This window comes from Pseudophryne corroboree, chromosome 5 (assembly GCF_028390025.1).
Source record: "Pseudophryne corroboree isolate aPseCor3 chromosome 5, aPseCor3.hap2, whole genome shotgun sequence".
In the NCBI taxonomy this organism is placed as follows: Eukaryota; Metazoa; Chordata; class Amphibia; order Anura; family Myobatrachidae; genus Pseudophryne; species Pseudophryne corroboree.
Genome location: NC_086448.1, coordinates 429,925,675 through 429,950,893, shown reverse-complemented (window position 1 = coordinate 429,950,893; position 25,219 = coordinate 429,925,675). Strand labels below are relative to the sequence as shown.

Genomic DNA, 25,219 nt, shown 5'->3' with positions numbered 1-25,219 from the left:
ACCGATTGTGACAGCTGCTGCAATAAATTTGACTTTTTAAACAGTTTCATGCACTATGGAGCGTCTTTTCTTTCATTTATTTTATATATATATATATATATCGAAACAGGATTTTGTGTAGTTAAATCTTGTTTTGTGTAGAAGACATTGCTTTAGGCACAGGTTAGAGAAACAAAGAGGCAATAGGCAAAATCATTATTCTAATACCTTAACAAGTGTAGTGGAGAAAAGCAACAGAATCTTACATCACCCTGCCAACTTGATCACTCAACCTCTGCATTTAAGTCTATTGTGTGTACTCAAACGGACACTTTATCCTTGCCAGTCATAAACCTTTGGTGTATTTGAGAATTGAGGATAGCCTTACACAACAAATACCTCATCAGCTCACTAAATATTGATTCAGAGAAGTGAGTCAACAGTTCTCAGTTTGGAACTTATGCAGCTACGCTAAACAACATTAACATTAACTTTTAACACAATAATAACTGTAAAATATAATATATTTTATGCCTATGCATGATAGCTATCTATATAATTTATTGTTTATATTGCAGCATTCTGTGAGTATGAAAAATAAATGTATTCAAATAAAGTATGTTTTGGGCTCAACCACTGGACTTTATATAAATTTACCATTTATTTCCTGTCATTTAGTATTAGTATCCAGTTCGCTTGGGATTAGAATGTAATATGCAGTATGATATAAAAAAAAAATAAAAAAAATAGCAAAATAGCATACTGTGTAAGCAAATAGTTTTATACGCATAATATAATTGAACATTGTGTTGTGCTTGTTAATAGAATGCACTGCATCCAGAAAGTATTCACAGCACTTCACTTTTTCCACTTTTTGTTATGTTACAGCCTTATTCCAAAATGGAATAAATTAAAAAAATTTCCCTCAAAATTCTACACACAATGGGGGTCATTCCGAGTTGTTCGCTCGCTAGCAGATTTTAGCCGCATTGCACACGCTAGTCTGCCGCCCTCTGGGAGTGTATCTTAGCTTAGCAGAATAGCGAACGAAAGATTAGCAGAATTGCAAATAGAAAATTCTTAGCAGTTTCTGAGTAGCTCGAGACTTACTCCTACACTGCGATCAGCTCAGCCAGTTTCGTTCCTGGTTTGACATCAGAAACACGCCCTGCGTTTGGCCAGCCACTCCCCTGTTTCTCCAGACACTCCCGCGTTTTATCCTGGCACGCCTGCGTTTTTCCGCACAATCCCAGAAAACGGTCAGTTTCCGCCCAGAAACACCCACTTCCTGTCAATCACACTCCGATCACTTCAACTATGAAAATTCTTCGTTCGGACGTGAGTAAATCTACTAAGTTTTGTGCTAAAATACTTAGCGCATGCGCACTGCGTACCATGTGCATGCGCATTTTTGCCTTAATCGCTCCGTTGCAAAAATCATCAATGAGCGAACAACTCGGAATGACCCCCTATACCCCATAATAATAATAATAATAATAATAATAATAATAATTTTATTTATATAGCGCTCTTTCTCCAATAGGACTCAAGGCGCTTAACAGATACATAGCATAATATAGTACAGAAAATAATAAAGTACATTTTCATAAAATACAGAAGCATGAAGATACTAAAAGGGACATTATGGAAATGCTTGAGTAAACAGAAAAGTCTTGAGTCTACTTTTGAAGGATTCTATAGTTGGGGCCTCTCGCACTGTGCGGGGAAGTGAGTTCCATAGAGTCGGAGCCGCATGACTAAAAGCTCGACCCCCAGATGAATTACGGTCGATTCTAATTACTGCTAAAAGTCCTTCATCTACAGATCGCAGTAATCGAGTGGGGCAGTATGGGGTCAGAAGTTGTTTCAGGTACCTTGGGCCTTGGTCATGTAATGCTTTGAAACTCAGTAAGCCAATCTTGAAGATGATTCGCCATCGTACAGGCAGCCAGTGAAGGGAGTAGAGGATGGGTGTTATGTGGCTAGAACGGGGCTGGTTGGTTAATAGCCTGGCAGCTGTGTTTTGCACCAGCTGTAAGCGCTGCAATTCTTTTGCTGGTAGACCAAGGTAGAGGGCATTACAGTAGTCTAAACGAGATGATACAAATGCATGTATGACTTTTGGCATATCATCTGAGGGAATTAAGTGCTTGATTCTGGCTATGTTCCTCAGGTGAAAGAATGAGGATTTGATTGTGGCTGATATCTGATGTTTAAGTGTCAAGCCACCATCCAGGACAACGCCAAGATTCCACACACGATCACTGTTCTGTAATTCTGAATCCCCGAGTGTAAGTCCAGTTGGTTGGCTATGCTGCAGTCTTGTCCTTTGATGTTGCGGTCGTATCATAAGGACCTCTGTTTTATCCGGGTTCAGTCGCAGCCAACTGGCGCTCATCCATTCCTGTAGTTCAGCTAGACAGCCATTTAGGGTTGCTATTGGGTTATCAGTGCCCGGAGCAAAGGACAAGTACAGTTGTGTATCATCTGCATAGCAGTGGTAGACCAGGCCATGGCGCCTGATTATTTCGCCCAATGGGAGCATGTATACTGCAAAAAGCATGGGGGATAGTATAGAACCTTGTGGGACACCACATGGCAATGGCACTGGTGGTGATGAGTATAATCCAGATGATACTCTCTGTGACCTGCCTGTGAGAAATGATTTGAACCAGCTTAGGACTGTGCCATCCAGACCACAGAAATGTATCAGTCGCTCAATCAGAAGCCCATGGTCCACGGTATCAAATGCTGCCGAGAGATCCAGAAGGATTAATATTGAACAGTCACCTCTGTCTTTTGCCATCAGAAGATCATTTAACACACACACCAGGGCTGTTTCAGTGCTATGTCTTCTCCTGAATCCTGATTGAAATGGATCATAAATATCATGGGTTGTCAGGCGGGTTTCCAGTTGATTTGCAACGACTTTCTCAATAACCTTTCCTAGGAAAGGAAGGTTTGATACCGGTCTGTAGTTGGTCATGCAGTCGGGATCTAAATTAGGTTTTTTAAGAAGCGGTCTAACAATTGCTTCCTTTAGGGGTCCAGGAAAAATGCCTGTCTGCAAAGAGCATTGAACAATTTTTGTAAAGACAGGACCAATTATATCCATACAACCTATTAGAAGCTTGGTTGAGGCTGGGTCCAGATCACAGGTGGTGGGACGCAAAATCCGAGCAATTTCAGCAGTGTCCTTTACATCCACTGGATCAAAGTTGGTCCATGAAGGCAGGTAGCTTATATTGGCAGGCTTTGTAGTTTGACACTCCTTTGATGGCACTGTGGAGATTCCAGCCTAGATGGTGGATATTTTATCTGCAAAGAAGTTTGCAAACTCGTTGCATCTTGCCTGGGAGAGGGTCTCATCAGTCTGCAGGCATGCTGGCTTGCAAAGCATCTCCACTGTGCGGAAAAGTTGAGCTGGCCTATTGTTTGCTGCTGTGATCTCATTTGACAGGAACTGTGCTTTCTTACGAGTGATTGTCGGTTGATATTCTTCGTTATGCTTTATTAGTTTTATTTTGTCATCCACTAGGTTAGTCTTCCTCCATCGTCTTTCCAGTCTACGCCCCCTTTTCTTGAGCTCACTAACACTGTTGTCGAACCATGGAGCTTGACGTTGTGGTTTACGAGGTCTTAAACGCACAGGGGCGATAATATCAATTGCAGCCATAACATCCCTATTATAATAACGGACTAGGGAACAGGGATCTTCACAGGCATCCAGTATAGCAGAGAGATCCAGATTTGCTGCAAGAGCCTGAAGAGTCATACCCCTCCTTGGACGATACCTGGTCAACTCCACGGGCAGAGATCTTAATTGAGGGGTTCCAACTGAGAACCAGAGGGAGTAGTGGTCTGACCAGATGACTGGGTTTATTTTTAGGTCAGTGACTTCTAATCCAATCTGAAAGACAAGGTCGAGAGTGTGACCAATTTTATGTGTGGCAGAGGGAATGACCTGTGTGAAGCCCAGACCATTCATTGTGCACAGGAGGTCTTGGCCAAGGCGTGAGAGCTCATCATCCACCCATGCATTGAAATCCCCGAGGATGAGCCATCTTTGATGTTTCAGAACCAGGCCAGCAACAGTGTCTGCAATTTCTTGTAGAAATATCTTTCCATCTCCAGGTGGCCGGTAAATGAGAACTACTCTGAAACCTAATCCTGTCGAACTCCGGGCAGCAATGCACTCAAATGAGTGAGTAGTTTCAATAGGGTGGACCCTAAGTTTAAGTTCTTTTTTGAAGCAGATAGCCACCCCGCCACCCCTGCGGTCCAGTCTTGGGTTGTGGATGACAGAGTAGTTTGTTGGTACTGCAGCCTCCAATATAGGTGCTGCATTTTCATCTAGCCAGGTCTCTGTAATACAGGCTAGATCTGCAGATTCAATAAGGTCAGCAATTGTTGCAGTCTTGTTTCTTATAGATCTGGCATTACAAAGGACTGACCTGATTGGGCATACCAGAGGGCCTTCAGTTTTCTTTATGTTAAGTGCAGGAGCTCTGTGTATGGGGGTCACAAAGTGAGAGTTGACAGTTCTGTCCTTCCAAACACAGGGCCGTCTTTTGGGTATCACTTCTATTTGATTGTTCTTTGAGTATGGGGGTGAGCAGGTGGGCAATGGACTTAGATGGTTACCGGGGGAAATACATTTCTGGCCTGCTCGCTCCCCACGAATGCGCCTGTGTTTTCTTTTTAAAATGCCATGGGATTGGAGAATAGAAGCCTGTGATGGTGTGATAGGAACTGCAGAACGTGGTGGGCGGAGTGAAAGACAACTTGAAAAAAAATTGCGATTTTTGCAAATTTATTAAAAATAAAAAACTAAGAAATCACATGTACATAAATATTCACAGCCTTTTCTCAATACTTTGTTGATGCACCTTTGGCAGCAACTGCAGCTTCAAGACGTTTTGAATATGATGCCACAAGCTTGGCACACCTATCTTTGGGCAGTTACGCCCATTCCTCTTTACAGCACCTCTCAAGCTCCATCAGGTTGGATGGGAAGCGTCGTTGCACAGCCGTTTTCAGATCTCACTAGAGATGTTCAATCGGATTCAAGTCTGGGTTCTGGCTGGGCCACTCAAGGAAATTTACAGAGTTTTCCTGAAACCGCTCCTTTGATATCTTGGCTGTGTGCTTAGGGTCGTTGACCTGCTGAAAGATGAACCGTCGCCCCAGTCTGAGTTCAAGAGCGCTCTGGAGCAGGTTTTCATCCAGGATGTATCTATACATTTTTTGCATTCATCTTTCCCTCTATCCTGACTAGTCTCCCAGTTTCTGCTGCTGAAAAACATCCACACTGCATGATGCTGCAACTACCATGCTTCACTGTAAGGATGGTATTGGCCTGGTGATGAGCGGTGCCTGGTTTCCTCCAAACACAACGCCTGGCATTCACGCCAAAGAGTTCAATCTTTGTCTTCTCAGACCAGAGAATTTTGTTTCTCATGGTCCAAGAGTCCTTCAGGTGCATTTTGGCAAACTCCAGGCGGGTTGCCATGTGCTTTTTACTAAGGAGTGTCTTCCGTCTGGCCACTCTACCATACAGGATTGATTGGTGAATTGCTGCAGAGATGGTTGTCCTTCTGGAAGGTTCTTCTCTCTCCACAGAGGAATGCTGTAGCTCTGACAGAGTGATCATCAGGTTCTTGGCCACTTTCTTGACTGGGGCCCTTCTCCCCCGATTGCTCAGTTTAGACGTCCGGCCAGCTATAGGAAGAGTTCCAGCTTTTTCCATTTATGGATGATGGAGGCCACTGCTCACTGGGACCTTCAAAGCATCAGATATTTCTCTAACGTCCTAGTGGATGCTGGGGACTCCGTAAGGACCATGGGGAATAGATGGGCTCCGCAGGAGACTGGGCACTCTAAGAAAGAATTAGTACTACTGGTGTGCACTGGCTCCTCCCTCTATGCCCCTCCTCCAGACCTCAGTTAGAATCTGTGCCCAGACAGAGCTGGGTGCTTTTAGTGAGCTCTCCTGAACTTGCTGATAAGAAAGTATTTTAGTTAGGTTTTTTATTTTCAGAGAGCTTCTGCTGGCAACTCTGCTATGTGGGACTGAGGGGAGAGAAGCAAACCTACTAACTGCGGCTAGGTTGCGCTTCTTAGGCTACTGGACACCATTAGCTCCAGAGGGTTCGAACACAGGATCTTAACCTTGGTCGTCCGTTCCCGGAGCCGCGCCGCCGTCCCCCTTGCAGAGCCAAAAGACAGAAGCCGGCAGAAGCAAGAAGACATCAAAATCGGCGGCAGAAGATTCCTGTCTTCACATGAGGTAGCGCACAGCACTGCAGCTGTGCGCCATTGCTCCCACACTACCCACACACTCCGTTCACTGTAGGGTGCAGGGCGCAGGGGGGGGGGGGGCGCCCTGGGCAGCAATTATGATACCTCTTGGCAAAAGGCACATATATACAGCTGGGCACTGTATATATGTATGAGCCCCCGCCATTATTTTTACACAGAAAGCGGGACAGAAGCCCGCCGCTGAGGGGGCGGGGCTTCTTCCTCAGCACTCACCAGCACCATTTTCTCTCCACAGCTCCGCTGAGAGGAAGCTCCCCAGGCTCTCCCCTGCAGTCTCAAGGTAGAAAGAGGGTAAAAAAGAGAGGGGGGGCACATAAATTTAGGCGCATTGATCATTTATACAGCAGCTACTGGGTAAACACTAAGTTACTGTGTAATCCCTGGGTTATATAGCGCTGGGGTGTGTGCTGGCATACTCTCTCTCTGTCTCCCCAAAAGGCCTTGTGGGGGTCCTGTCCTCAATTAGAGCATCCCCTGTATGTGTGCGGTGTGTCGGTACGTTTGTGTCGACATGTTTGACGAGGAAGGCTACGTGGAGGCAGAACAGGTGAAGTTGAATGTGGTGTCTCCGCCGACGGCGCCGACACCTGATTAGATGGATATGTGGAAGGTGTTAAATGATAATGTAAGCTCCTTGCATAAAAGGTTGGATAAAGCTGAAGCCTTGGGACAGTTGGGGTCTCAGCCCATGCCTGATCCTACAGCGCAGAGGCCGTCAGGGTCTCAGAAGCGCCCACTATCCCAGATTGTTGACACAGATATCGACACGGATTCTGACTCCAGTGTCGATGGCGATGAGGCAAAATTACAGCCTAAAATGGCTAAAGCCATCCGCTACATGATTATAGCAATGAAAGATGTGTTACACATCACAGAGGAAACCCCGGTCCCTGACAAGAGGGTTTATATGCATGGGGAGAAAAGGCAAGAGGTGACCTTTCCCCCTTCACATGAATTAAATGAATTATGTGAAAAAGCGTGGGATTCCCCTGATAGGAAAGTGCTGATTTCCAAAAGATTACTTATGGCGTACCCTTTCCCGCCAACGGACAGGTTACGCTGGGAATCCTCCCCTAGGGTAGGCAAAGCTTTGACATGCTTATCTAAGAAGGTGGCCCTGCCGTCACAGGATACGGCCGCCCTAAAGGATCCTGCGGATAGGAAGCAGGAAGGTATCCTGAAGTCTGTTTATACACATTCCGGTACTCTACTGAGGCCTGCAATTGCTTCAGCCTGGATGTGTAGTACTGTAGCAGCATGGACAGATACTCTGTCTGAGGAACTAGATACCCTGGACAAGGATACTATTTTACTGACCCTGGGGCATATCAAAGACGCTGTCTTATATATGAGGGATGCCCAGAGGGACATTTGCCTACTGGGCTCTAGAATAAACGCAATGTCGATTTCTGCGAGAAGGGTCCTGTGGACTCGGCAATGGACAGGTGATGCCGACTCTAAAAACACATGGAGGTGTTACCTTATAAGGGTGAGGAATTGTTTAGGGACAGTCTCTCGGACCTAGTTTCCACAGCTACGGCTGGAAAGTCGAATTTTTTGCCATATATTCCCTCACAGCCTAAGAAAGCACCCTATTATCAAATGCAGTCCTTTCGTTCACAAAAAAGCAAGAAAGTCAGAGGTGCATATTTTCTTGCCAGAGGCAGGGGTAGAGGAAAAAAGCTGCACCATACAGCTAGTTCCCAGGAACAGAAGTCCTCCCCGGCTTCCACTAAATCCACCGCATGACGCTGGGGCTCCACAGGTGGAGCCAGGAGCAGTGGGGGCGCGTCTCCGACATTTCAGCCACCAGTGGGTTTGTTCACAGGTGGATCCCTGGGTTATACAAATTGTGTCTCAGGGATACAAACTGGAATTCGACGTGATGCCCCCTCACCGTTACCTAAAGTCGGCCCTGCCAGCTAGCCAGCTTCCCCCATAGAAAGGGAAGTTGTGTTAGCGGCAATTCACAAGTTATATCTCCAGCAGGTGGTGGTAAAGGTTCCCCTCCTTCAACAAGGAAGGGGTTACTATTCCACAATGTTTGTGGTACCGAAACCGGACGGTTCGGTCAGACCCATTTTGAATTTAAAATCCCTGAACATTTATCTGAAAAAATTCAAGTTCAAAATGGAATCGCTCAGGGCGGTCATTGCAAGCCTGGAAGAGGGGGATTTTATGGTGTCTCTGGACATCAAGGATGCTTACTTGCATGTCCCCATTTATCCACCTCATCAGGAGTACCTCAGGTTTGTGGTACAGGACTGTCATTACCAATTCCAGACGTTGCCGTTTGGTCTGTCCACGGCACAGAAAATATTTACCAAGGTAATGGCGGAAATGATGGTGCTCCTTCGAAAGCAAGGAGTTACAATTATCCCATACTTGGACGATCTCCTCATAAAGGCGAGGTCCAGGGAGCAGTTGCTGATCATCGTAGCACACTCTCAGGAAGTGTTGCAACAGCACGGCTGGATTCTGAATATTCCAAAGTCGCAGCTGATTCCTACGACGCGTCTGCCCTTCCTGGGCATGATTCTGGACACAGATCAGAAGAAGGTGTTTCTCCCGGAGGAGAAGGCTCAGGAGCTCGTGACTCTGGTCAGAGACCTCCTAAAACCAAAACAGGTGTCGGTGCATCACTGCACGCGAGTCCTGGGAAAGATGGTGGCGTCATACGAAGCCATTCCCTTCGGCTGGTTCCATGCGAGGACCTTTCAGTGGGATCTGTTGGACAAGTGGTCCGGATCGCATCTTCAGATGCATCGGCTGATCACCCTATCCCCCAGGGCCAGGGTGTCTCTTCTGTGGTGGCTGCAGAGTGCTCACCTTCTCGAGGGCCGCAGGTTCGGCATACAGGACTGGGTCCTGGTGACCACGGATGCGAGCCTCCGAGGATGGGGGGCAGTCACTCAGGGAAGAAACTTCCAGGGGCTGTGGTCAAGTCAGGAGACTTGTCTGCACATCAATATCCTGGAACTAAGGGCCATATTCAACGCCCTGAGTCAAGCGGAACCTCTGCTTCGAAACCAACTGGTGCTGATTCAGTCAGACAACATCACTGCAGTGGCTCATGTAAACCGCCAGGGCGGCACAAGAAGCAGGGTGGCAATGGTGGAAGCCACCAGGATTCTTCGTTGGGTGGAGAATCACGTGCAAGCACTGTCAGCAGTGTTCATTCAGGGAGTGGACAACTGGGAAGCAGACTTCCTCAGCAGGCACGACCTCCACCCGGGAGAGTGGGGACTTCATCAAGAAGTCTTCATGCAGATTGCAAATCGATGGGAACTGCCACAGGTGGACATGATGGCGTCCTGCCTCAACAAAAAGCTAAAAAGGTATTGCGCCAGGTCAAGGGACCCTCAGGCGATAGCTGTGAACGCACTAGTAACACCGTGGGTGTTCCAGTCGGTCTATGTGTTTCCTCCTCTCCTCTCATACCCAAGGTGCTGAGAGTCGTAAGAAAAAGAGGAGTGAGAACAATACTCATTGTTCCGGATTGGCCAAGAAGGACTTGGTACCCGGAACTGCCAGAAATGCTCACCGAGTACCCATGGCCTTTGCCTCTCAGTCAGGACCTGCTGCAACAGGGGCCCTGTCTGTTCCAAGACTTACCGCGGCTGCGTTTGATGGCATGGCGGTTGAACGCCGGATCCTAGCGGAAAAAGGAATTCCGGATGAAGTTATTCCTACGCTAATAAAGGCTAGGAAGGACGTGACAGCAAAGCACTATCACCGTATATGGCGTAAATATGTTGCTTGGTGTGAGGCCAGGAAGGCCCCTACAGAGGAATTCCAGCTGGGCCGGTTCCTGCACTTCCTACAGTCAGGAGTGACTATGGGCTTAAAATTGGGGTCCATAAAGGTCCAGATTTCAGCCCTATCCATTTTCTTTCAGAAAGAACTGGCTTCTCTTCCTGAGGTTCAGACGTTTGTTAAGGGAGTGCTGCATATTCAGCCCCCTTTTGTGCCCCCAGTGGCACCTTGGGATCTCAACGTGGTGCTGGGTTTCATGAAATCCCACTGGTTTGAACCACTTAAGACCGTGGAGCTAAAGTTTCTCACGTGGAAAGTGGTCATGCTGTTGGCCTTAGCTTCGGCTAGGCGTGTATCAGAATTGGCGGCTTTGTCGTGTAAAAGCCCCTATCTGGTTTTCCATATGGACAGGGCAGAATTGCGGACTCGTCCCCAATTTCTCCCAAAGGTGGTATCATCGTTTCATTTGAACCAACCTATTGTGGTCCCTGCGGCTACTCGGGACTTGGAGGACTCCAAGTTGCTGGATGTAGTCCGGGCTTTGAAAATATATGTTTCCAGAACGGCTGGAGTCAGGAAGACTGACTCGCTGTTTATTCTGTATGCACCCAATAAGCTGGGTGCTCCTGCTTCAAAGCAAACTATTGCGCGCTGGATCTGTAACACGATTCAGCAGGCTCATTCTGCGGCTGGATTGCCGCATCCAAAATCAGTAAAAGCCCATTCCACAAGGAAAGTGGGCTCTTCTTGGGCGGCTGCCCGAGGGGTCTCGGCATTACAGCTTTGCCGAGCTGCTACTTGGTCGGGTTCAAACACCTTTGCAAAATTCTACAAGTTTAAAACCCTGGCTGAGGAGGACCTTGTGTTTGCCCATTCGGTGCTGCAGAGTCACCTGCACTCTCCCGCCCGTTTGGGAGCTTTGGTATAATCCCCATGGTCCTTACGGAGTCCCCAGCATCCACTAGGACGTTAGAGAAAATAAGATTTTACTCACCGGTAAATCTATTTCTCGTAGTCCGTAGTGGATGCTGGGCGCCCGTCCCAAGTGCGGACTTTCTGCAATACGTGTATATAGTTATTGCTTAATAAAGGGTTATGTTATGTTGGCATCCGTTGGTGATGCTCTGTTGTTGTTCATACTGTTAACTGGGTATGTTATCACAAGTTATACGGTGTGATTGGTGTGGCTGGTATGAGTCTTACCCTGGATTCCAAAATCCTTTCCTTGTAATGTCAGCTCTTCCGGGCACAGTTTCCTTAACTGAGGTCTGGAGGAGGGGCATAGAGGGAGGAGCCAGTGCACACCAGTAGTACTAATTCTTTCTTAGAGTGCCCAGTCTCCTGCGGAGCCCGTCTATTCCCCATGGTCCTTACGGAGTCCCCAGCATCCACTACGGACTACGAGAAATAGATTTACCGGTGAGTAAAATCTTATTTTTTCTGTACCCTTCCCCAGATTTGTGCCTCGAGACAATCCTGTCTCAGAGGTCTACAGACAATTCCTCTGACTTCATTGGTTTGTACTCAGACATGCACTGTCAAGTGTGGGACCTTATATAGACAGGTGTGTGCATTTCCAAATCATGTCCAATCAACTGAATTTACCACAGGTGGACTCCAGTTAAGCTGTAGGAACACCTCAAGGATTATCAGTGGAAACAGGATGCACCTGAGCTAAATTTTGAACTTCATGGCAAAGGCTGTGAATACTTATGTTCATGTGATTTCTTCATTTTTTATTTTTCAAAAATTTGCAAAAATCTCGATAAAAAAACTTTTTTCACATTGTCATTATGTGTTTCGAATTTTGAGAGATAAAATGAATGTATTCAATTTTGGAATAAGGCTGTAACATAACAAAATGTGGAAAAAGTAAAGTGCTGTGAATACTTTCCAGATACGCTGTATATACTATATAGACTGTATGTGTTTTGTACTGGATCATTGATTCCAATTGTCAGTTTATTCAATTATATTCATAGAATATGGTAGGCAGCACAACATGAGCATGAATGATGCCAAATTGCTAAGTCATTTATTTATAGAAAAATAAATAGGGAAGCACAATTTGTATTTAAAACATAAAGATGGGCTGTTGTAAAAATAATAATACTTTACTATGTGTATTATTCATAATTGTGCTAAATCCTAGTCATTTTTTGTACAGGCTCATTTTTTACGTAAGTACTTTGGAACTGTATGACTGGGATTAAGACCAGGGACATGTGGTGAGGTAAATGGCTCAGGAGGCACTGGCTAGCACCAGAACCAGATTTACACGCAATATACAGTATGAGCCAAAGGGAACATGTGTGCATTATACACAGGTGCAGCAGTATAAACTCCTGGATATTTGGTGAGTTTTGATTAGGGATATGCAATGAAAAATAGAAAGGTGAGACACTGCCTCACCTGCCATAGACTTTATACTCCAGAGTTTTGGCTATAAAAATGATTAGAATAATACAAAGAAGATATTTCAAACAGATTATTTGTATTTTTCATTTACTTTATACAGTCAAAACTCTGGCACAAACATTAGTATGACAGGAAAGGCTCTGCCTCACCTGCCTCACCCCACCGCACGTCACTGAGTAGAACCCACCCAACACCTAGCTTTCCTTGTTTTTCATGAGTGGAAATCTTGCAGTAGCTTTGTCTGTAGGGCATGCATCCAGCCTATTTCTGTCATTGTAATTTCAAAATAAAATTGACTGCAAAGCATTAAACTCAGTGGGGGAAACTTAGTAACCAGCAATTTTGTAAAACTGTTTATTTTTATTTATTTTTTAAGCATATTTTCTGGTAGTTTGAAAACACTTAAAGCAAAACCTCTGGAAAACCACAGAGAAAACGCAATCCCAATTTACTTACTCTAAACACGAAACATAAAATTTGTCAATCAACAGTTGGACAAAATACACAGAAAAAAGGTGGTTGGGACTGGCAAGAGAGCTCTAATTGCATTCAGTTTGAAATCTAACCTGTGAGTAAAAAAAATAAAAAAATAAAAGAAAACAATCCTATCACTGCTTTTCTCCAATAAAGTATTACAATATAGTGTCCCTAGATATAATTAATAAATACTGTGCTAATTATATACAGTATTATTAGCAAATGTAGTGTCCCCTAATATTTGATTATTAATATTCTGGCTTTCTAATAAATTATTATTACATTTCTGTCTATTGCCCCTTAATATTACTATTATTATTGTTGTTATTATTATTATTATTATTATTATTATTATTATAAAACACACCCTCATGTATCATTGTAAATAAATATTGTGCCCTCTAAGTTAGTATTATTAAAGACAGTGCCTCCTAATTTAATATTATTAAATATTGTGGCTCCTAATTTAATATTATTAAATATTGTGCCCCTTAATTTAATATGAATACATTTTATAATCTCTCATTTTGTGCACCTCAAACCCCACATACTTTTTAAATAAATAATAATAATCCTCCTTTGCCTAAATTATTAATACTGTTGACCCTATTATTTTTTAATAATTGCTGCCCTGACTGCCCTTAAATGTTTCTGGTAGTGTTCTCTTCTTCATGTCATGAGCCAATGTAAATCATTGGTTAGAAAAAACAACAACACAATGATCTTTGATATACTACCCAACAGACCTCTGCAAAGTAAAATTAGTTAATGACAATGGGGGTCATTCCGAGTTGATAGTAGCTGTGCTAAATTTAGCACAGCTACAATCATCTTCCCTGACATGCGGGGGACACCCAGCACAGGGCTAGTCCGCCCCGCATGTCAGTCTGCCCCCCCCCCACCCCGCACAAGTACAAAAGCATTGCACAGTGGCGATGCTTTTGTACTTATGGAGTAAATCCCGGTCAGCGCAGCTCCTGCAGCTGGCCGGGAGTTAATCGTCGCTGCCTCTGGTCACAGCGGCTGCGTGTGACATCATGCAGTGGCTGCAGCCTGCCCCTCACACGGTCCGGCCACACCTGCGTTGGCCGGACTGCACCCCCATAACTGCGGCCAAACGCCACCGTACCACCCCCTCCCACCCAGCGTACACCTCTGCCTGTCAATCAGGCAGAGGTGCTCGCTAGAAAATGATGGCCTTCGGCCATCCGGCATGCGCCAGCGCATGCGCAGTTCTGACCCGATCGCTGCGCTGCGATAAACTGCAGCGAACGATAGGGTCGGAATGACCCCCAATGTGTAGTGAATGGCATGCCAACCTTAAGCAATCTCTCATCCTTCAGAGGTGAGAGACTGCTCCTGATTGGCTGTTTGATTACTACATAAGCAAGCATATAATAAAATCAGAAGATACTATGCCATGATTTGTTTATGTTTTATACTTAGGAACATGATATCAAAGATTTGTACCTCTTTGGATTGTTGGACATTTGTAGCATCAGAGTCTTGCCTGCATTTTGTTACTATTGTCTGTATTAAGAGACTGGTGGACTCTTTCCCTGGTTGGCCAGCCTGCATTTATTTGATGCAGCTGAGGGCTACACACAATTGTTTTTGTCTATGAGAAAAATAAAATTGAAATTACTGCATAGAATGTATGTATAAACGACATATAATGTGGCCTCACTACTCCAAATTCAGTGTGTCTACGAAAAAAAATTGGTCCAGTTTTTCGAGTTTTTTTGAGTATTTCCATATTGTGGCTAGAAGTCTTTAAACTAATTTCTTCTGTGATTTGTGTGATGGTGGATTCAGATCCAGGGATGGTTCTCCTGCTTTTCTTTTCCCTGCAATTTCCAGGTCTGACTGGTGTCCTGGGCTACAAGAGCGGCAATTACTCAAAACTGGAAGTCAGCCTTCATTCCTGCAGTTGTCTCCAAGGTTTAGTTTAATTTCGAGATTGAGACCTTTGAAGTCCCAAATTCCTTTTCTGCTTGCTCCCCTCTCATGCAATGGTTTTCATGCCATGTATTCACCAATAATGAACATATAAAAACAGGATGAAGGCATGAAACCAGTATTTTCTGCCTAGACCCGGCCATTCATGCCTACTGCAGTGGTGCCGAGCCGCTGTGCCCAGAATCTTTCTGCTTTGATAGCACTAGTCTACTGCATCACCATTGAAGGGTAAGAGACTAAGGGACTTTCTTGGTACTTCACGAGCTCATTTTCATTGGCTTGTTCTTGATCTATACATGTTTTCATATGTTCATTATTTGCCCTGATTGTAATAAAAACTGTGACTTTTGATTCCTGTTCTACTTGTTCATTATATACTGTTTAATCAGATCATAAGTTTAGAACACAGTAATTTTATACAACAAATTATCTTCCTGGGATTTTAGTGCCCTCCGCACCAACTATGCTTTTTGTGCTGTATTTTGCTTGCATTGAGATTGTGTTAATTCTCATTGTGGGTGTGGGGCTGCTCCTTCTCTGGTTTATTGTGCAAAATTTGATACCCCTCAGTCAGATTCATTATTGCCAGAATGTCGATATTTCCAGAAGACTTAGGGTTAGGGATAGAAGGTAAATAAACCTACAAATCGACATTGACATAACATCCATGTAGACATCATGACATTGTAACTGTTTTACTACTATATCCTGAACCCCTGAATAAGAAATCCCATTCCATTTCAAAAAGACAACATAGAACCATAATGCTGTATCTCTTCTATAGTTATGGCAGTGACAAGCTAAACTTCATTGTTGTACTTAATAGTTCCTGTCCATCTCTATGCTACAGATATGGAGGATGCAGAGCAACAGAAGCCACATGAGCAGCTTTAGCTATTATCACACAGATGGAGAGAAATATTTCTTCCTCTTAACAGAGCTTATTCTTACACAGTGAAAAGAATAAGATTACTGGTGCTTTACTCCCTTGCTACCATACAAGTCAAATCAAACATCCATTACTTTTGCAGACCCAGAGATACAATATCTTTAGATTTGACACTGCATGTCTTCATAATCATTATCTGGATATTGTCATCTTTAGCCATATCTTATTTTGAACTATTCATAGTATCTAGATAAACGTAACAGTTCAAATAGACTTCCAAATGCCATAGCAAATAAAAGTGAGATTTCTCTGAAAAATCTTCTGATGTTAAAGGGGAGGGATCATTTTGGTACAATTCAAATATCCCACAAGTCTACTAATAATTGGCAGTTCAACTCAAGTTTGTTGACATTGCAGGGTTAAGTGATTTGGTCTGTTTGAAATGCAGCCCTTTCAATGCTGACTCTTGCACAGCTGTACTCTAATGTAATAGAGTACAATGCAAGCTGTTCAGTAATTGACACAAGATTCTAGCTGCTAGCAGATACTTAGGAGGCTGCCATACTTTATAACAAATGAGATAACATTAATGTACTATATTCCGCTAGTACTTAACCTTCACAATAAACAACGTCCTGTGCTTCAGGCAGGTACATTATGTACCTTAACTTTTATTCATTACTATTAGTGGCAAGTAACATGTAATTTTCAGTGTGCTTTGCACTTTGCTATGTTTTAATGTCATTTGTATATCCAATATTAAAGGACATTTTACTTAATTATAATGACCCTTGAGGGAGACTTACCCATTGGTTTCTTAGCTGTCTGAGTAATATACTATGCAAAAAAAAAATCTGTGTAACATTGCTTAGATAAACAAAATTATTAATAATGTACTAAGTGAAATAATTATTAAATGAAAAGTCCAAATGTAAGCAGCTGTACAAATGAAGAATGCAATTCATTACTTCCACAATTGTTTACTCTGAGCAAGTCATTGTGACGTGCTTTTCTTAACTATAAAAAATACAAGAGACAATTTATCAGGAATTCACTATTTTATTTTTCAGATGATAATGAGGGAAATAAAATTTTTTACATGTAAAGGAGAGGCAATAGCAGCACAAAGCAGAAGTATAAATATAAAAATGCAGCTAGCGTTCTAATTGAAACATTCCACAGACTTTAGTAGAAACTTCCTGAGTAGAATACTGTACATGTAAAGTACCTAAGTGAGTGCAATCTATATTGCTCATTATATCCTAGCCAAGGCAGAGAAGGCTGGGTCATATGACCAAGTGAGCCCCCTGGTGGAAATGATTATTTTCTGTACACTAGAGGGCTATGTAAATAGCAGCGTTTTTACTCCTTTTGTACATGAGAGGTTGTGGTCCTCCAAGTAATTATTGCATGCTAAAAGACCTCTAGCTATTAGCTCAGCATAAAACTGACTTCTTTCAAGTAGTTTTTTTTTGCAGTAACATTCTGATGTAATATATTCTTGGATATTCATTTGCTTTGCTATCTAAAATAAAAGTAAATGAGCAAACAGGTAGTGTGAAAAGGGAAAGGGTGTAAGACAAATATATCTCATTGTGCTAGAGCAGTGGTTCTCAAACATGGCCATCAGCACCCCACACAGTTCATGTTTTCCAAGTCACCCGGAAGGTGCACTGTGTATCACCAACTGTCACATTTTAAAAATCCACAGGGGACCTGGAAAATATCAACTGTGTTGGGTCCTCAAATCGAGTTTGAGAACCTGTGTGCTAAAGTAAAGGTAATTTACTAATGTGCACAACATACTATTGCACAGGACCAGAGGCATAACTGTGGGAAGTAACGGAAACCGGGCTCTTGCTCTGTAGGGGGGCACCTCTCCTCCTGTTCCGTGTGTTAAGTGACACCATTTATTTAATTGATTTAATTTAATTGACTTAATTTAATTGACAGCCATTGCTATCTCTTACTCTTTAATATAGATCCGCATTTTACAAGTTTCATACCCAGGATTAGAATCCATTACCTATTACACTAGAAACATGCACCTTACTGATGGGTATGACACTTGTAAAATAATTGTCAGAGAAATAATCAGCATTGTGAGAGACTGTGCAGATCTATGTAGTGTGCGGCTGTACACTACATAGATCTGCCTAGTTGCAATGGTTTTGAACTGACAATCTGCAATCTTGCATTGCAGTAACAAATAGCTCTATCAGTAAGCTGATTGCCTTCAGTGTAACAGGTCATGGGTTCTAATCCTGGGTATGAATGCTAAGAAATGTGTGATTTAAGATATGCATACCTGAGATTTAAGATATGCATACATACATTTATATATATATAGGGGGGTTAGCAATATTTATCTTGAAACTGGGACAAAGTTACGCCACTGCACAGGGCGTTACTATTTGCAGAAGTGTTTCCAGTGTCGGACTGGGGCAAGAAGGGCCCACCGGGGAAATGCAGTGGTAGGGTCCCATACTTAGAAGCTTAGCTAACCATTAGTGCATGGTCTGGGCCCCTTGATAAATAATATATATAGTAAATACTGCTAGTGCGTGCATGATAATGTACCAATTAATAACAGCAATACATTGTAGAAAATACACCATAGTCCTGTGCAGTATAATGTAACATATTCATAATATATAATTGAGAGGGTGGGACCCCAGGCAGTGGGGCCCACCGGTGGTTTCCCCTGTACCCCTATGGGCCAGTCCGAGCCTGAGTGTTTCTATTTGTTTACTTAGCATATTCATACAATCATGGGAACACAATTTCACTTTGGTGCTGTTGCCTTTACCTTTTTTATTTTTCTGTTCAGCATATTTAACTACATCGGTAAAATGGGTTTTCCTGCAAGGTAAATCCCATTGGAACAAGTCTGGCAGTATTCATACAGCCCACCAGGAAGCTCTGCAATCAAGTTCTTCAGTATGTGTTGTCAACAATCCTCATGTCGACATTCATCATTTTAATATGTCGACATGCTTAGCATGTTGACATTCCACAGGTTCTCACTTATGTCAACACAACAGTGTGTCCTGGCAGTGCAGCTAACCATTACCTCCGTTCAGATGTGGCAGTACAGCTGTATCTTCTAGGTCTGCTGTAGTCAGTTGATGCAGAGTTCCAGTACGATAAACCCTATCCCTAACTCTAACCCTATTCCTGAACCTAAACCCTAACCCCTCCCTTACATCCTAACCTTCTCCCCACATCTTATTATGTAGGCATTCTACAAAAAGTCATAATTTCACATGTTGATATTTTGGACATTTCAACATATCAACAATTCCAACATAATAATAATAATAATAATAATAATTATTATTATTATTATTATTATTATTATTATTATTAAGCACTTTTCTCCTAATAGGACTGCAAGTGCTTTACAGCACAAAAAATACAAAACAAGCGTAACAGTAGATATTAATGGAATGCTTGAGTAAATAGGTAAGTCTTGAGTCAATTTTTGGAGGCTTCTTGAACTGTGCAGGTAATAGAGTTCCATACAGTCTGTGCCACAAAGCTGAAAGCTCGAACCTCTGATGAATTCAGGTAGATTCTAGGTACTGTTAATAGTCCTTCATCTACAGATCACAGTAATCGAGTGGGGCAGTAAGGAATCAGAAGCTGCTTCATGTACCTAAAGCCCTTGTCATGTAGGAATTTGAAAGTCAGTAAGACAATTTTTAAAACGATTTGCAATCCTACAGGTAGCCAGTAAAGGGAGTAGAGAATGAGTGTTATGTGGCTGGAACAGGGCTGGATGGTTAATATGTCTGGCAGCTGCATTTTGTACCATCTGCAAGTGGTGCAAGTATTTTGCTGGGAGACCAAGGTAGAGGGCATTGCAGTAGTCTAGTTGTGATGATATGAATGCATGTATGACTTTAGGTAGATATTCTCAGAGAATGAAGTGTTTGATTCTGGCTATGTTCCTCAGAATGAGGATTTGATTGTGGCTGATACCTGATGTTTAAGTGTCAAGCCACAATCCCGAACAACACCAAGATTTATTACATGTTCAGTGTTCTGCAAATGTCCTGTTGGTTGGCTATGCTGCAGTCTTGTCCCTGTGACTTATCATAAGAACCTCTTTTGTATTAGAGTTCAGTTGCAGTCAACTGGTAAAGGGGGTACACATGGAGAGATCTGTGCTTAAAGTCTAAGCAATCTGACCAGATTGCTTAGAAATTAAGAACACTTCACTCCATATGCAGGGGCGTCGGCGACAGTGATGCACGGTCCCGCGTGTCGCTAGCCCCGGTGCTAGATTGACCTACATGCAGGCACAATCTAGCAGATTGCTCATTTCACCGCTGGGTGAAATGAGCGCCCCCCTGTGTCCACCCCCCTTTGTTAAGCGCACATCACGCTGTGCTGAGCAGGGGGGAGAGATGTGTGCTGAGCAGTTGCTAAGCACACATCTCCCTCCCCATCTCCCCATCTGTACGGCCCTGTACTCATCTACTCATGGAGCTCAGCTATACAGCCATTTAGGGTTGTTATTGGATTCTCCATACCTGGAGCAAAGGATAGGAACAGTTATGTATTAGCTGCGTAGCAGTGGTAGGACCAGCCCATGCAATCTGATTATTTCCCCAACTGGTAGCATGTGTACTGCAAAACGCATTGGAGACGGTATAGAATCCTGTGAGAAATAACTCAATAGTCTGGTGTCGACATTATTGCAGACATTTTGAATGTCAACATGGTGACTGCATCCCCTTCAATGTGGATGGATCAATATGCAAAATGTGCTGAAATTTTTTTCTGTATCAAATTCCTACTCCCTATAGATTGTAAGATCGTGAGTAGGACCCTCTTACCTTTTTGTCATCCAACCCTCTTTTTTTCTCAGTTGTAAAGTGCAATGTAATAACTTAAAGCTAATATATATATATATATATATATATATATATATATATATATAGGCAGTATGGATAGTGTAATGGTTAGCATTACTGCTTCACAGCACTGAGGTCATGGGTTCGATTACCACCATGACTCTAGCTGTGTTTGTATATTCACCCCGTACTTGCGTGGGTTTCCTCCGGGTACTCCGGTTTCCGCCCTGGTAGGTTAATTGGATCCCAGCAAAAATTAACCCTAGTGTGAATGTGTGTGCGTGTACATGTGATAGGGAATATAGATTGTAAGCTCCATTGGGACAGGGAATGATGTGAATGGCCAAATATTCTTTCTGTAAAGCGCTGCGGAATATGTGTGCGCTATATAAATAACTGGTAGTAATAATGAATATATGTTACTTAATACAAAATGAATGGATTACCACTGCATACTGGCACTTCATAATTAACTTTATAACTAAAGTCCCTTTACTGGCAGACAAATACTTTGTGGCCCCTTTCTAAATGGAGACCAGCTTCATTATTATACCTACTCCTTCACTGGATATTACTTACATATTCTTGTCCCATGAAACTCTTTTTATGCAAGTGGTTGCATGAGACACACCAAACATAACTCCACATAAGAAAATATTCTAAATTTTAAATCCCAACCAAGATTTTGGCCCCCCAATTTTTTTTCTTTTCAGACCATAATAAGTTGGTTACCATGGTTGCAGCTGGAAAACTGCAAAATTGTTAAAAAATTACATACATCTGTGACATGATATAAAATATTGCATGTAATTTGTATTACCAGGGTAAGAACAAAATGTTAGTGTCACTTTTTCAACAAGTAATTTCAAAAGCATGTCTACAAAATGCAGTGGGGTCTATGAACTAAGGGGAAATTAAAGGGCAAAATAAAAAAAGACAGAGGATAGAATATTAGTGCTGCCATAGGCCCAGAAGAGTTACTAAGGAAAGAGGTCACTTACTGCCAGATGTGTCCCTAGTGCCAGCTACGTCGCTTCAGGTTGCCCTTATCTGCCCCTCCCCATGTGAAGAAGCAGAAAGTGAGCTCTCTGTCACTTGGCCGGTTGTCAGTAAAGTTTTGTGCAGCTGAACAGAACAGAAAAGAGGTGGGAGTCCACAATGAAATCAGACTGCAGAATTTGTCTATGCTGTTTATCCCGAGGAGGTCACTCTCCTTGGAGGGGAAATTTATTGTAAAAATTGCATTTGCCACATCCTGCTTTGCAACAATAACAGATGAAGCAAGAGTGTCTTTTTCTCCATGGTAAGTGGAGTACTATTAGATGGGCAGCTATGTTATGATGCATTAAGAAGTTGCACGATGATGCTACACGTGGAATTTTCCCCTTTAGTACAAAATGTGCATGTAATTATTTACATTCTTCACGTCATATCACAATGCAGATTGGCAGAATCTATGAATTTGGGATTTTTATTTACTGTAGGCCTCATATTACATAGTTGCTGAAATCACTTACAGGTATTGTAACAAGACCGGTAAATGGGGGTAATTCAGACCTGATTGCAGCAGCAAATTTGCTAGCAGATGGGCAAAACCATGGGTGTAATTCCAAGTTGATCGCAGCAGGAATTTTTTTAGCAGGTGGGCAAAACCATGTGCACTGCAGGGGAGGCAGATTTAACATGTGCAGAGACAGTTAGATTTGGGTGTGGTGTGTTCAATCTGCAATCTAATTTGCAGTGTAAAAAAATAAAACAGCCAGTATTTACCCTGCACAGAAACAAAATAACCAACCAAAATCTTACTCTCTCTGCACGTTATATCTGCCTCCCCTGCAGTGCACATGGTTTTGCCCAACTGCTAACAAAATTCCTGCTGCGATCAACTTGGAATTACCCCCTATGTGCACTGCAGGAGGGAAGATATAACGTGCAGAGAGAGTAAGATTTGGGTGGGGTGTATTCAAACTGAAATCTAAATTGCAGTGTAAAAATAAAGCAGTCAGTATTTACCCTGCACAGAAACAAAATAACCCTTCCAAATCTAACTCTCTCTGCACATGTTATATCTGCCACACCTGCAGTGCACATGGTTTTACCCAGCTGCTACGATCAAGACTGAATTAGTCCCAATTTTCAAAGGGTAATGTATATCTACTAGCATTACTTACTTGAAAAACAAGGGGGGGGGGGGGGGGGGATGGTGACTCAATGAATGATCCAAATCCACACAATGCATATTTTTGCAGAGACCTATTCAGTTGGCAAACATTTTACTACAGGCAAGTATGGTGTAATTTGAAAAAAATCATGCCACATTGTAACTATGGTATTCAAGTAGCAGACTGGAGCATGAAGGATCCAACAAGAGTGATGCAATGATGGGGGGGGCTCATAAAATAATGTGAATGTGTGTGCTCCCACTGAAGGGGTGCTGATAGCGCAGGAGCAGGTGTGGCTATGGAATAAAGTGTATATTTTGATTTTTATACTTTTTAATTGTATTGACACCACTGTAGTTCTCCTGCACTGACCCACTTATTCCACTTGAACTGTTTTGTTTTTGTTTTTCAAAATCCCCCATTATCAGTCTGAGTACATCATCACATCAGTCAGGCAGCAGAAGATTTAAAAACAGCAGCTCAAGTGAAAGTAGAGGTGGCAGGTGCAGGGCCGGTGCAAGGTCTTGCGGCACCCTAGGCAAATCTTTAGCCTAGCGCCCCCTAACTTGCAAATCCCCCACCACCACCACAACTTCACAGACGGGAGATGCAGGTGCCCACTAGTTGGGCTGGGGTGAATTGCATCATTATACATATACAGAGAAATGGGACAACTCTCAAGGACTTTTAAAGTTTTTGTGACTTTTTTCACATTATACTGTACTTTCACTTTAAAAGTCCTTCAGTGCAATCTATTCTTTATCTACTCTATAATACTGTATGTGGGATCTGGGGAGGGGGGGGGGGGATATTCAGTTGGTGTTAGGTACAGGATGCACTGGCCAGAATATCCCGCAGCATCCGGACCACCATAATTCCAAAATTTGAATGAAATTAATTAACCTTACCCTAGCCCTCCCTCCCCCCAGCCTGACCCTAACCGTCATACTAACATTCAGGATGCTGGCTGTCGGGTTTCTGAATGCAACATCCCATCCGCCGGGATGCCACCTACATCCCTTTAATTGTATGTGTATACATACATATATACACACAGAAATACATATATTTCTATGCTCCTTATTGTGTTTCATCCCTCCCATCTGTAAGTTCATTACTAGCCTGCATACAGAAACATGCTTCATTTAGTTTTTCACTAGATGAATTCAGTGGTGCCCTCCAGTGGCTGGCGCCCCTAGGCAGCCGCCTAAAGCTGCCTAATGGTAGAGCCGGCCCTGGGCAGGTGCAATGCTGTCATGCTACAATTACACGTGTATAAATAAGGACCAGGCAGAGAAAGTCATTTTAGTAAATATGTTTAACATTGTCCTTTCCCTCTCTCTCTCTCTCTCTCTCTCATGCATCTATATCAGTGGCGAGGAAGACCAACTTAGAGTCTAAAAAGGGAAAATTATGGCAGAAGTGGTGCAGCTGTAGGGGCAACAGCAGGGACAGCAGCAGAGACAAGAAATGGCAAAATGGAGGAGAAATGTATTATTGACAACTGGCACCAGGGAACAGTGTGGCATCAAGGGATGGGTGCGTAAAATAATGGAGGAGCACCTGCTGAATTTCAAAATATCAAGCGCCTCCACAGTGGACAAGTGGCTGGGGTGGAACATACCTGTAATGTACGGCTGTTACGGTATTCTGTCAGCCTTGAATGGACAAATTTGAATACAATTAGTAATGATGTCCATTTTGTAAAAGAAGACTGTTCACAAGAACTACAATACCTATAATACATTGACCACTGGAAATATTCTCCTGCTATTTTTACTTGCAATAGATTATGATGATTAATGAGAAGAGACACCAATAACTAGAGTACAGGTCTCTCTGCTGAATAGGAAGTAAGCTGTGATTTTCACTGGCTAAGCGGGCCATGCCACATGAATGACGTTCAGTTCAAAAATGATGGGAACTATACCATATTGTTATTATTATTATTATTATTATTATTATTATTACAATTTCTGAAAAGTTTTATATTTTTAAATATGGTAAATAGATTATATCTTTATCTGTCACTTGTAGCACGAAGGAAGGATCAGCTCTCTTTAAAAAAAATATAAAGGTGAAAAAAACGCACATTTATTTAATACATGTGCATAGGAGCAGCAAGCCCAATGGCTATTTTACTCTTACAGATTTTCCTCAGGGGCATATAAACAAATGTATACATAGGGTTAATACAGAAGAAAAAAATGGCAAAAGCAGTTAGTAAAACATGCAAAAAAAGCTTTTCATTTATTGGCTTGTGACGAGCAGCGCTCACCACAGGTTATATTCCCACTCTATGGGTGTCGTGGACCCCCACGGGTGGGAATAGTCCCTGTTAGTTGGCATGCCGACTGTTTGGACTGTAAGGGGGCGGGATTCCGGTATCAGTATTG

At 42.8% G+C, this 25,219-nt stretch overlaps 1 long non-coding RNA gene across 2 annotated transcripts in view; it reads left to right on the top strand.

The window, feature by feature from the left end:
* Nucleotides 1–24,583, top strand: part of LOC134929100 (uncharacterized) — a 75,660-nt gene extending 51,077 nt beyond the window's left edge. For both annotated transcript variants that reach the window (XR_010178283.1, XR_010178284.1), the window contains exon 2: nucleotides 24,197–24,583. This is a non-coding gene — a long non-coding RNA (uncharacterized LOC134929100). The remainder of the gene's footprint in view (nucleotides 1–24,196) is intronic.
* Nucleotides 24,584–25,219: the final 636 nt, after the last annotated feature.